Here is a 14,144-nt window from a genome sequence, read left to right on the forward strand (position 1 = left end):
CTGCAGCAGTCTAGCTTCATGGTCTTTGATAAGGAGTCCAACCATGACCCTGGACTCCTGGATGCCCTCTCCTGTGCCTGACATTGTTGCTGCCCTAATCAGACTAAGAGATATGGCTGTATTCCTGCCTGTGGCCCTGCTAGACAGGTGCACAGGTAAGTAGCTTCCATGTGTGGTGAAAGCCAGGGAACCTTGTTGGCTAGGCTTACAAAGGCCCTAGGGACAATAGCCTAGTACCTACCTATGAATCTAAATCAGGCCATTTTCCCACACTTTTCCGTGATTGGCCGATTTTCAAATATGCTAAGCTATGCTTAGCTAATATGCTAAGCTATGCTTAGCTCCGCACAAATCTGCTTGGCAAGGCTTAAACCAGCTAAGCAAAGCTTACAGTGGTTAAGGATTGCTTATATTTTTATGCTTAAGCAATCCTTAGCTAGTTTCAGCAGAGCTGCGGCAGGCTTAGCTGGCCGCAAACAATTATTTCAAAAATAAATAGAAAACTTTTTTACATTTCCATATGGCATTTTCCAAGCCCTACACTACCATACGCGAGTCATATGGCTTACAAATATCATTTCAGTTCATAAAAATTAATTTACAACTGCTTCACACATAAAAGATATTGGCCAGAGGTGGGATTTGAACTGTGCACGTCTTGCACACTAAACCAGAGAGCTAACCACTATGCTACATCAGCAAAAAGGATTCCTCCTTCACAATTCTATTTGACTCTCAAACAGCATTTAAGCTGGTCTGAGCAAAGTGCTGCAGTACGCAAACCCACTGTGCTTTGCTTAAACTTTATTTTTTATTGTAAAAAAAAAAAAAGAAATTTTAAATTATTACATCAGCAGGTTGCAGGCATGTGGAGCAGGGATCTGGCCATTCCGGGCACAGTCATGTACTGTGCGGGCTACTTCCTACTTCCTGCGCTTACTTTTTTTTTTTTTTTTTTTTATTATTTCAGTGTGCATGGACACAGACATGTTCAGTTTTACATTTTGGTGTCCACAGACACTGAAATAATGCATAATTAGAGCCAGGTTCTAATATTATGCTACTTCCTTGTTTGAAAGTTCTGTACAGCACTTTCTGATTGCAGGGGGCATGTTTAAGTGCCCATGCAGGACTTGCACATGCCCCCTGTACTCGTGCACAGATTGCGTAGGTATAGGAATACAACAGGTTACCCTCATTAATATGTAGGGCATACTGCTGTTGTATTCTTACATGGAACAGTCCGTGCAAGAATAGACTATTCTTGCACGGACTGTTCATGAATCCGAAGGAATAACTTTTGAATCAGTATTTCACTGTCTTTTATTTTCATCTGCACTGCAACAAAGTTGTACACTGCAACATTTAATAAGAATATCACAAATACAGGTGTTAACAATGGGACTTATGATGAGATTAATACTGCAAATAAAAGAAACAGCATCATGCTACTGTTAATATGCATGTAATGGGGCATCCTGTGTGAGAATTACATAAGTTAACTGTGAAGTCAGATCAAATCTATGTTATTCGTTACAAAGAATGTTTAATGTTTTAATCATTTATTTATAAGAAACATCTCGGCATGCCCAAAAGCAGATGGACTATCAAAGGACCATAGGATAATAATGAAGATGTACTTCCATATTACTGCTGCAGTATTCCTTAAGTAAAGGATCCCCTGCCAGGAACAGACCAACGTTCGGCCAGCATATCAAAAATTAGTATTTACAGGCACTGCATGTCACATGTATGATCCCCACGCAAGGCGTAGGGTATGAAGGTGATGTACAGGCACACAGACTTCAGAACTTCTTTGCTGCCAGTCCAAATGCCATCAATGAATGTTATCTGTAAGCCTTTCTTCTGGACTGGTAACTGAGCCCTTTTTCAGATAACGGTTCTTTCTTTTGTTTTTGGTGTTATTGGTTTCATGTCATCCAGAAAGGGAAAATGTCACTGTGGGAGGCAGATTCCCCATAAAGATCATCATGACTAGTGTCTCATCTGTCTGGGTGCTTCTCATGACCATATGCAGTGTTCTATCTGCCAAGCATATGTCCTTAAGACCCTACGTAGTCATCTCTCCTCCTTGTCTATGTACCTTGAAAACCAGCATCTTAAGCTTTTCGCTCAGGGTGCTACAAGAGAGTCTTCCCATCCCGAGGGTCAGCCATTGGCCAAGAAAAAAAATATCAGGTCTGATATAGCTGTTGTCCAGCCTCCTCCAGATGTCTCTCAAGGCTAATGAAAGCCTGGAGGATCATCTGGTCATTACTTGATTCCTCTGCCATGACCATGTCAGAGGTCAGCATGGATCTGACTTTTCATATGTCCTTGGAGGCTTTACAAATGTCTGCTCCAGACATTGAGGGAGAACCTCTGCGGATTATATCCAACCGAATGAGGGAGTTCCACAGATCCTGGTGAGGGAGGAGAGCCCTACTATGATTACTGAGTGTCAACAAGGGTTTGACCCCCCCCCCTCCAGGGCATTTCATGCAGACGTCCAGCAAAAAAAGAAACAAAAAAAAAAGACATATTTCCCCTGCAGTTAAGGATCCCCGGTGAGTGGCAGGATTTTGCTCAGGGATCGTTAACACTTTAATGTCTTTAAAAGCTTCTTCAAGGGGTCTGTCCCTGCCCTTTGATGATCTTCCACTCCTCTTAAAAGATTTAGGAAGTAGGATTCATCTGATGTGGTTCAGGATTTAGGGGAAGAGTCATTAGCTTATTCTTCTTAGATCCTTCCCCCTTGGACAATGGTTTAGAGGAAGAGGATTCTACTAGTCCAGATCTCCCTTTACAGGAGCTGTCATTTGTGACACTATTTTCCATATAATGGAATTCTTTAAGTGGGATTGTTCTCAGGTTTTCTGATATCTAAAAGAGGTATTATGAACTCCTCCAGATGAAGTCTTCCAAGCCTTCTGCTGTTCCTTCAGTTTTGCTTGCCCTCCTGTATAACTGTTCAGCAGCTTCTGTAGCCCTGGATTCTCAACCCCCAGCTCCTAGAAAACCTGACAGATTTTACAAGGTGCCTGATGACTTGTTAATTTCTGCATAAATGCCCTTCTGGTGATCCTTCTGTGGTGTCTGTCTCCTCTGACAAACCCTCCAAGATGTTACCCTCTACTAAGCTGCTTCCTTCAGATAAGGATACTAGGACCAGAGAGAGGCTGGGCAAGAATGGCTGTACTACTGCCATACTGTATTTTAGGGATATTAATTACCAGACTCGTATGACAAGGTTATGTTTAACCTTCTTTTCTCAGGTGATTTATGATCTTCTTTATTCTCAGGGGAAAGCTTCATCCCTTTCTTGTCGAGTTCAACCTCTCAAGTTGCCTACCAGTTTAGTAAATGCAGTTATGATACACCCCCGATGCTTCTTCCGGGGTCCCTGCATTTGGTTCTGTTATGTGACATTTCTTCAAGCATTGCCTGATGACATTAAGGCCAAATTATTGGATGTTCCTTTGGATAATAAAAATCTTTTTTACTGCTGCTGAACGTTTTAAATCTCTCCAGGATAAGGGCAAAGCCTTGCAGGAGTTGAAACATATTTTTGTTTCTCCTATTCCAAAGTTTGAGGAATAACCCTTCCAAATATGCGTTAATTTGCAGGCAGGCAGACAGTCTCGCCCTCCACCCAAGGGTGAAATTGGTTCTAAACATCTACCTTCTGCTAAATCTACACATAGACCCTTATTTCCCAGAAACCTCCTTTTTAGGACAAGCCAGGTTCCATCTGACAATTTGCTTCCCTTTTCCCTCAGCCAGGTTGCCTTGTCCCTTCTTCTTTACCTGTCCCTTTCAAATTGGTTAATAATCACAACAGACTCTTGGGTTCTGTCCATTGTTCACTAGAGGTATTTCATGGTTTGGAAGTCTCTTCCTGCCTTTATGGGAATCCCTCAACCTTCTCAAGGATACCTTCATCTCTTCCCAGAGATACTTCATTCTCTCTTGACCCAGGGCACCATTCAAGCTGTGCCCCCTGCCCAGGATTCCAGCATGTTTCTGGACCCCAGCAATGAGGACACCTGGAGACCACAATTCTGAACCTTTCTCAGCTCATCACCTTTCAGATGTGGTCTCTTCAAACTTTATTTCCCCGTTCTTCTTTCTTAGGCCTTTCTGGTCCCCATTCTTCTTTCTTAGGCCTTTCTGGTCCCCATTCTTCTTTCTTAGGCCTTTCTGGTCTCCCTGGATGTCAAGGATGGCTACCTTCATATCCATCTTTTTATTTCTCTGCTTTGTCCTTTGGCCTCGCTACTGCTCCAAGGGTAGTGTTACTGTCATTGCTTTTTCCAGGATGACAGGGGTTCAGATCTTTCCTTATCTGGACAATCTGCTCATTCAAGCTTTGTTCCCCGAGGTTCTCCTTCAGGATCTTCAGTTTACTATTTCCCTGCTGCAGAGTCTGGGGTTCACCATAAACTTTCAAAAATCAGTCTCGACTCCTTCTTAGGGTCATATTTTACTTGGTTGCAGAACCAGACCTTCCCCATGCTGGCATCTCTGCTTGCCCCCAAGGTACTGTATCTGATTATCTTTTCCCACTGTCTTCTTCCTCTGGATTCAGACACAGCTGAGGATTTTTTCAGAGTGTTTGGGTTTATGGCTTTCACCATTCCCATGCTGCCTCTGGCCAGGCTACATATGAGAAAGCTTCAGTGGTATTTCAAGTCAGTGTGGCTTCAAAATTGTCAGCCCCTGGACTTCTTAGTTCCCTTCTTTCCTTCTCTCAAGCTTGAGCTTCAGTGGTGGATTCATCAGCTTTCTCTCAACCTGGGACCTCCTTTACATTCTCCAGTCCTGATTAGACAGCTCTTAACAAGTACCTCAGACAGGGGGTGGGGTACTTTCACCTCTCTCAAGGTTCAGACTCTCTGGCCTCTTCATCAGACACCAGAACACATCAATGTTAAGGAGAGGAGAGCTCCACTTCAAGCTCTTCAGGCTTTTCATACCCGCTTTCATCCCGGCCCCTCAAGACTTTCACAGGTAATACACATCACAGTGAGTTGGTATATCAACAAGCAAGGGGGTACAAATTCCTACCTTTTATTCCAGGCTGACTCTTCAGGTCTTGGATCTCGCTATCCAGTATCAAGTGACTCTTCAGGCTGTCTACATTCTCAGAGCACAATCTAGTGCACTCTCTTTGAGTAGGTCCAACACAATCTCACGACTGGATGTTTCACAAAACTGTGCTCTGGACATTGCCCATCGGTGTGGTACTCCTTAGGTAGATCTTTTTGCCTTCCCCCTGAACAGACAACTTCCTCTTTTTTGTTCCAGAGTCCCATGTCCTCTGGTTTGGAAAGTGGACATCCTGTCTTTTACTTAGCAGGGGATGCTTCTGTATGCTTTCTCTCCCACTCATCTGCAACTGACAGTCTTGCACAAGATGAGGCAGGACTCTCCCAAAATATTGTTGGTGACACCCTTTTGACCCAGACAGAATTGTTTCACCTTTCTTTCTCACTTGGCCGGGGGCAATCACCATAAGTTACCTCACCGGATGGACCTTCTCACACACTTGTGCAAGACTGTCTTAAATTCAGTTTCCCTATATTACTCTAGCATGTCCAAAGGTCAGTCAATGGTTTCCTTTCCAGTCCAGCTGGTGAATCTGGGAATTTTGAGGCAATGTTACAACTGTCTCATGTACACGGACAACCCTCTCCTCCTCCAAACAGGTTCAAATATATGTGAGAGATGCAACTATTTAGCCAAACTGGAGGCTGAGCTCTCTCATCTCAAAACTGGTGTAACCAGTCAGGAGGAGAAGGTAACCTCATCTCAAAACTGGTGTAACCAGTCAGGAGGAGAAGGTAACCTCACACAACACAATTCCAGTATCACATAGTCCCACCACATCAGTGAGCCAAACACATAAATACACAAAAACATACTCGGAGGCTCTAAATAAAAATCTACCTAAGCAACAGAGACCTCCAAAGCAGACATCCAAGCAAACGCTACATCAAAACAAAACATGCACAACACATACCCCGCAAAGTCAGTGTGCCAAGCAGCCACAGCCCTTAAGGCTGAATAACACATCTGATACTCTTGTAATAGGTGACTATTGGGCTGAATAAAGAGAAGGTCATGGTGAGCTGCCTGTCGGGTGCTAGGATCCGCCACATAACGCAAGCACTCAGGTCACTCCAAAGCAAATACAAATATGACTCAGCCATTGTACATGCTGGTGTGAATGACCCGAGACGTACCTCCCTGGACTACATGGAGAGACAGAGGAGCTCTCTGATAATGTAGCCCAGGCTGGTATGACCCTGACCTTGAGCAGCATCTTACCCTCACCTAGAATGATGCCACAGTACAAAGACAAAATTTTAACAATTGTCTAAAATTTTGGTGTCATTCAAAGGGGATCCAGTGTCTGTCAGCCTGGTATGACATGCTCGACAAGCCACGTTGCTTCGCTAGGGACGGCTTGCACCTGTCACCACTGGGCTTTCGGATATTGGCAAAGGCTCTTGCCACCCCCATAGTGCCTATTTTAGGCAAGGCTCAAAAGTAAAACCCACCCCCATAGACAGCACAAGGAACAGAAACTAAGGGTAATGCTGCTAAACGCCAGAAGTCTTAACCTCAAGATGCACGCACTCGAAGCTCTCCTCAGTATGGAGAACATCAATATCTGTGCAGTGACAGAAACCTGGTTCAAGGCTCCAGAGCACCCCAGCACTACCAGGCTATACCTCATATCATGCTTTTCGGCCCCAAAACCCGGACCGAACCACAAAAGGAGGGGGAGTTTCCATATTTATCAAGGATATCCACACCTCCAGGTTAGTGGCATTGCACGAAGTATCGGAGACCATCCATGTGCAACTAACAGTGGGCAAGACTGCTTTTCAGTTTATAGCATCCTACAGACCACCCTCTCAAAGTCAGGAATCCCACTCGGCTTTCCTGAAAATGTTGGAAAACATGAAGATCTCTCCGAACACCATTATATTGGGCGACTTCAACTACCCAAACATTGACTAGGAGCACTACTCAAGCCCCAGCACCTTAGCCCAAAGGTTCCTGGAAATTATAAACTCAAATGCTATGGAACAACTAGTCACCACTCCCACAAGAGGGGACAACATACTAGACCTGATCATTACCAACATGGGGACTCTATGCTCCACACCAGAAGTATATCCTTCATTGGTAAGATCAGACCATAAATTAATTTCACTGGATGTCCACATCCCGACCCCACCCCCAGCCCAGAAAACCACAGTGAAAAACTTCTCAAAACCGAAGTGGAATCCTTCAAGGCCCCAGGGCCAGTGGAAACTACGGCGCAAACTGCTGAATCCTATATAAACGCATTCTACGGACATCTCAAAGAATGCATGGATCATGCTATCCCAAACAAAACCAAGACCCAATCATCCAAAGGCAGGCATCCAGCCTGGTGGACCCCTGCCATAAATAAACTGTACAACAGAAGGAGGAAGCTACTACATGAGAGCAAAATCCCTAATAGGGAAGGCATCTCTGATCAGTACTAGCAAAAAATTACGATCCCTCATAAAATCCTCCAAGGCCAGCTTAGAGAGAAAAATTGCACAGGACACCAAAGACAGTCATAAGGCTTTTTTCAGTTATGTTAGAAACCTGGGATGCAACTCCCAGACTTGTTCTGAGATGATTCTAAACGACAAAAAATACACTGAACCCACAGACATCGCCAATATCCTGGCAGACAGGTTTAGTGCAAATGCAAACTTCTCCCCCCCCTCCCCCCCAAAAGAGCAAGTATCTATCCCGGCAGAGGGCTACCTCCCAAACATCTCTGATGCTCAGGTAAAGGCTGCCCTCTCAAAAGCAAAAAACACTGCTTCCATGGGACCAGATGGCATCCCAGGTTGCGTCCTACATGAACTCCAAGAGGAACTAATCCCTCAAAACAGCTATACAATCTCAGCCTCACTACAGGATATGTGCCCACAGAATGGCGTACAGCAACAGTGGTCCCACTCCACAAAGGTGGAGCCTCTACGGACCCTGGAAACTATCGCCCGATAAGCCTGACTAGCTTAGTCTGCAAGGCTATGGAGAGGATCATCATGGAGCTCATAAACAAAGACAATGGGGACTTACAGACACTAGATCTTACCCAGTTCGGCTTTGTCAAGGGCAGATCCTGCCTTTTGAACCTGGTTGACTTCTTCGAAACAGTCACCAAAGCCATAGATGAAGGGAAGGTAGTCCACACAGCCTATCTGGATACCCCACTCGGGCATCATAGAAGAGCTATCCAGCTTAAATATAAACCCCTATGTCACAAGATGGGTCGCAAACTGACTCAAAGACAGAACACACAGAGTGAGAGTTGCTGGAGCCATGTCAGACTCGAAACCGGTCACAAATGGCGTCCCACAGGGTTCTGTCCTGGGACCACTCTTGTTCGGTATATACTTTTCCAAGGTACAGGCAAACATGGGAGGACTATGGCTTACCAAGTTCGCAGACGACTGCAAACTGGGCGCCATAATCAACTCTCCAGCTGACACAGATAACTGATGCCAGCGCCATGGTTTAAAGCTAAATGCCAAAAAATGTATAGTCATACCCTTTGGCAAAAACAATATGCCCACAAATTACCACATAGGCGGAAACCCATTAAGTACAGAGAAAGTTATTAGGGACCTGGGGACCCAAGTTGATAGCAATCTCTCCTTTGAAAACCACATTGCCAAAGTGGTTAGAAAGACCTTCAACATAGCCCACCTCATCATGAAGGGTTTCACATCTAGATCAAGAGAGGTAATCGTGCCCCTTTATTCATCCATCAGGCCCATCATAGAATATTACCTTACCCAACACCTGCAGCAATTAGAAAGACCCCAAAAGTATCTCACTAAGAGGATCAAGGGTCTCAAACAGATGCCATCTGCTGCTCGGTTAAAAAAACACCAGCTCTACTCAGTTGCATACCGCCTACTTCGAGGCGATCTATGCCTGACATACAAAGCTATGTCAAATCCAGAATTAATGGATATGCTCCACCTCAGTAAATCTAAATCCCTTAGAGCCACATGCTCGAGGGACTTGAACCTCAGCACAGAAATAAATAGAACTTGCTGGAGGGACAGGTTCATAACCCAGAGGCTCCCTTTGCTCTGGAATAGAATTCCAGTTCATGTGAGGCAGAGCACCTCACTGAATCTCTTCAAGAAGAATCTCAATAGGTGGATGGGGGATCGTAGGTTTGTCCCAGGGATTACTCCTGTGTCACTATTAGACAGAGGCACAGTAAACTAAACCTTAAAAAGGGCACAGTATACTCAAATCAAAGGGTAGCGTAAGCCATACAGAATTGGGCTAGGCTTATAATTGCCCCAGGGCAGATAGCCTAGTATGAACCTATGAACAAGACAAGGGGTCTCATACTCACTTGTGCACTCTTCAACAGATGCTATGGATGATAAGGTTTTGATCCCATTTAGGCACATTTTTTTCTGAGGATGTTCATCAGGCCCTGCAAGAGGCCAAGAAGCCCATTATCAAAAAATCCTATTTGTCAAAATGGAAGATATTTTCTATCAGGTCTCCCTCTTTCTCTCGCCTCAGGATCTTCTATCTGTGGAGGTTCTTCTGGTCCTCTTACTTGTGTGATCTGTTCCATGCTAAGTTGGCATATCCTTTAGTTAAAGTTCACCTACAGGCAACAATGGCTGGTCTTGCCCTTGACTCCTCCTCTGGCTTCTAGATTTGAGGTCAACAGTTTCTCAAAGGCATTCTTCATACCAGACTTACCAGGAAACCTATTCCTCCTTCCTGGGACCTCAATTTTCTTCTTGAAAAATTGACTCATGCTCCTTTTGAGCCTGCTGCTTCAGCTTCCTTACAACATTATACTTGGAAGACTGCTCTTCTTATTCATAGGTTCATACTAGGCTATCTGCCCAAGGGCATTTATAAGCCTAGACCATAGTTATTTGGCTTTCGCCACCCCTTTAGTTTGAATAAAACTATGCCTATTATTTTGCTGTGCCTCTGTCAAGCAGTGACACTGAAGTAATCCCTGGGGTATATCTGCGATCCCCCATCCATTGGTCAAGATTCCTCTTGAACAAGGCCAGCGAGGTGCTCTGCCTCACATGTACCGGGATTTTGTTCCACAGCATAGGGAGTCTCTGGGTGATGAATCTGTCCCTCCAGCACGTTCTATTAATAACCGTGTCAAGGTTTAAGTCTCCCGCCCTTGTGGTTCTGAGGGATCTAGATTTTTTGAGGTGAAGCATATTCATCAAATCAGGGTTTGACATGGCCTTATATGTCAAGCACAGGTCACCTCTGAGCAAGCAGTATGAGACTGAATAGAGCTGGAGTTCTTTCAGTCGGGCAGCATAAGACATATTTTTGAGACCCTTTATCCTTTTGGTGAGGAACTTTTGGGGCCTTTCCAGCTGCTGCAGGTGTCGGGTCAGATACATTCCAAATGGGGCATTGTACTCAATCATAGGTCTAATGAGTGATGAGTACAGGGGGACGATGACCTCCCTTGATCTAGATGTGAATCCCTTCATGATCAGGTGGGCAATGTAGAAGGTTTTCCTAACTACTTTAGCAACATGAGTGTCAAACGAAAGGCTACTGTCAACCTGGGTCCCCAGATCCCTGATGACTTCTTCTGTGCTCAGTGGATTGCCACCTATATGGTTAGCTAGGGGTAACCTTGTTTTTCCCGAAGGGTATGACTATGCATTTCTTGGCATTTAACTTTAGGCCATGGCTCTGGCACCAGTTATCCGTTCTTTTGGCTCTTACTTCAACCAAAAGGGTTTCTGAACTTCAGGCTCTCGTGGCTGTCCCTCCTTTCTTAGTTTTCCACAGGGACAGGGTTTCTCTTCATACTAATCCTTATTTTATGCCCAAGGTGGTTAATGAGTTGCCCTTAAACAGTCTATTCATTTGTTTTCCTTTTTTCCTTCTCCACAGTCTGCCAGTTTTTCACACCTTAGACTTGTACAGACAGTTCAGATATTATTTGGATAAAACTAAAGTTATTCACAAATCTGAGAAGCTTTTTGTTTCTTTTCAGCTGTTTCTAAGCAAACTATCTATTACTGGATTTCTAAGACCATTTTTTTTTTGTTATTCTTTTCATGGCAAATGTCTTTCCCCTTCTGTAAAGGCTCACTCTACCAGAGCTGTTGCTTCCTATGGTATTTTTTTCCAAAGGGTTGGCTATCAATTCCTTCCTTGATGCTGATACTCAGTCTTTTGGCTATACTTTCACTAAACATTATAAGTTTATTGCCAGGGCTATCCTCCATGAGTTTCTTGAGAGCTCTTCAGTGGTAACCACTTGAAAATGTTGAGACCTGCTAAAATGAATCCTGAAATACAGATACTGAATGGCGAAAAGAATGGACTTGTATATACTAAGTATGAGATGATGTTTCTTTGAATATACACACACTATATATATATATATATATATATATATATATATATATATATATATATATATAAATAAGTTTGGGAGGTGTTGGGGGCTTGCCTCCCTGCAAACAGAAATTTAAAGAGAAATTTTTGAAATTCACTCTACTCACATTTTTCTTTTTTTCAGTGTCAGCACTCAACACTTTGAAATGTTGACATTTCAGTAGAGATCCCTGTTCAATACCATCCTCCTCCGAGGTTTTGTCTTGAGCTTTTTGTACTCTCCCTTATGTAAGGAATACTGCAACAGTGATATGGAAGGACACAGTACAGTTGTGTAAAATTTTACCATAACAGTACATGTCCTTCTCTTCACTGTTGCAGCATTTGTTCCCTCCCTCCTTTGTTCCCTCCCTCCTACCCCCTCTGCTCTAACCTGTTCTCCATGCCCTCCTGGCTGGGGGTTCTTCTCTCTTTCTGGATGTACATGTTCCTCCTGGTCCCTAGGGACATTCTGCTCCACTGGAGCTTTTCAGTTCTAAAGTGTGTGCATCTGTATGTCACCTTTACGCACTATGCCTTGTGCAAGGAGCATACATGTGACATACAGTGCCTGTAAATAACTAAATACTTTGGTATGCTGGCTGGATGCTGGGCTATCCTTCGCAGGAGATACCTTATGTAAGGAATACTGCAACAGTGAAGAGAAGAACATTTTATACAACTGTACTTTCTTGGGGCATTGATTGAATACAATACCAGTTGTACTGACCTCTTCCAATTCCATAGGTACTGCTATACAGAACATCACATTTTTCATTTTGCTACAGAAATTAAAATATAATAAGTGGAGAGTAAAATGAAAGACTCAGGAAAGGTATTTTAATCCCAACTTTTCAGTATGCCCTACCTGCCATAACTGCATCTTTCACTAATAACATATAGAGTCTGCAGACATTGAGAAACACAATGCAAACTCATTACTGCTGCTTAGATGAAATCACTGCAGCACAGACTGGCTTCTCAGTGCTCAAATCAAACTACTTATTTGTACTCTATAATCTGGATCAGTACAAATCATGTCAAAGAACGCTGATATTTAGCTCAAGTACAACCCCTCTAAGACCTAGACTATCCACTAATAATTCACTAGCAATTCCTCACCATTTACCATTATGCACACTTCTACTTTAGACTGTCAGTTAAAAAAAAAAACAAAGATTAATTCAATCTGAATCAAAGCTTCATATGGATGGGAGCTTTTGCCTACCTTACTTGACCCCAAGTTGCCCAATGGTGGAGGAAAAAAGAAAAGCTCAGAAAATGGAATTTTTGTAAGCAACAAAACAGAAAACAATGAAGGCACTGGTTTCCTGTAGAAACACTGATCAGAAAGCTGAACATCGGGAAACAGAAATCAATAGATTTGACCTCATCTAATTTACTTTCAGCCAAGAATATTTTATCCATCATGCACATCCATTAAAATTAATGTTAGGTTCATTCTAGAGGCTTCATGTACTGACACTGTGTCAAACATGCAGTGCATTAACTGGATGGAACTAAGCAATCCAACTGCATCAACAAATATTTCAACTTCATCTGACACATTAATGTTGTACTGCAGCATTTCTTGCACATACTGACAAAATTGTTATTGCCTCCACAAAGCTTCAAACTTTATTAAATGATCTATGGTGTACCTTTTCATGCAGGTGATCACTCATACACTCTGTAGTTTCTGCCTGTTTGTTACCAGGTGCCGTCTTGAATACAATGTGGTTAACTGCAGTTACATTCTTATTTTTGTATTTTCCTTCAATTGTATTAACTAATATCTATTGTTAATTTGTTTTTGTTTTTTTTGAGGGGGTCTACTGATAGAGGATGTTTAGCTTAGTCAGACTTTCCAGGAAAGCAAATACTTATAAATAAATGTAATACTACTGGGCTTTCATTTCTTCAATTTCTGAAACACAGCTGTTAAATTGTACATTTATAACTCAGTCGTGCTATAAGTTAAATGTTAGAAAGTTTGCTTCTTCTGTGTACATCAACAGCCTTTTCCAAAATCAAGTCTGCTTCCCTTAATTTCTCCAGTTGCTGATTATTTCTGATTCCACAGAAAATTCTTTTACTGGCAAGCGAGTCAGCCTTGTTACCAGACTCCCAGTTTTATACTCTTGTTATAAGTGGCCACACAAACTATCGATTCCTAAACCCTTCATGTCTTGTGAAAAATAATTGCCTTACATATGGTAGATTCTTCTTTGACTTGCAGTCTGCTTGGAATTTTGTTTAATACAAAAATCTTCTCCCTTTCCCCTACACTTTAACAATGTTGGACAAATTGTTTGATTCATCACGTGACAAAAAAGGGTACTGCACAATGTATCTTTTCAGTTTGTACCACAAATCCACTCACAGTGAAATACAGATGATTTTGGAAAGGTTCCCATGCACCTTCACACATGGTGGTTGCAATGTATTCATCTCAATCTAAAAACTAAAAGAATGTAGAAAAAATACATTGCTGGCTCAGTGCAGCACAAAAATGAAAGAAATATTGTGGAAAATAAAATACAAAGGTGTAAAATATGGAAAAAACAGCTATATCAGAAAGGGATAAGAAACTGCATAAAGGAAACTTAATGGCAGAATCTGGCAGCAGAACTGTATTACTATTGACCTGCAGCAGCCCACATACATGAAACAGT

The 14,144-nt window shown here is 42.7% G+C and overlaps 1 protein-coding gene across 2 annotated transcripts in view; it reads right to left on the reverse strand.

Annotated features, from left to right (window-relative positions):
• CCHR1.PART0H6orf118 (chromosome chr1.part0 C6orf118 homolog) overlaps window positions 1-14,144 on the reverse strand; it is a 1,239,312-nt gene that overhangs the window by 1,214,774 nt on the left and 10,394 nt on the right. The gene's annotated exons all lie outside the window — the stretch shown is intronic.

This window comes from Protopterus annectens, chromosome 1.part0 (assembly GCF_019279795.1).
Source record: "Protopterus annectens isolate FY-2018-M chromosome 1.part0, PAN1.0, whole genome shotgun sequence".
Lineage (NCBI taxonomy): Eukaryota > Metazoa > Chordata > Ceratodontiformes > Protopteridae > Protopterus > Protopterus annectens.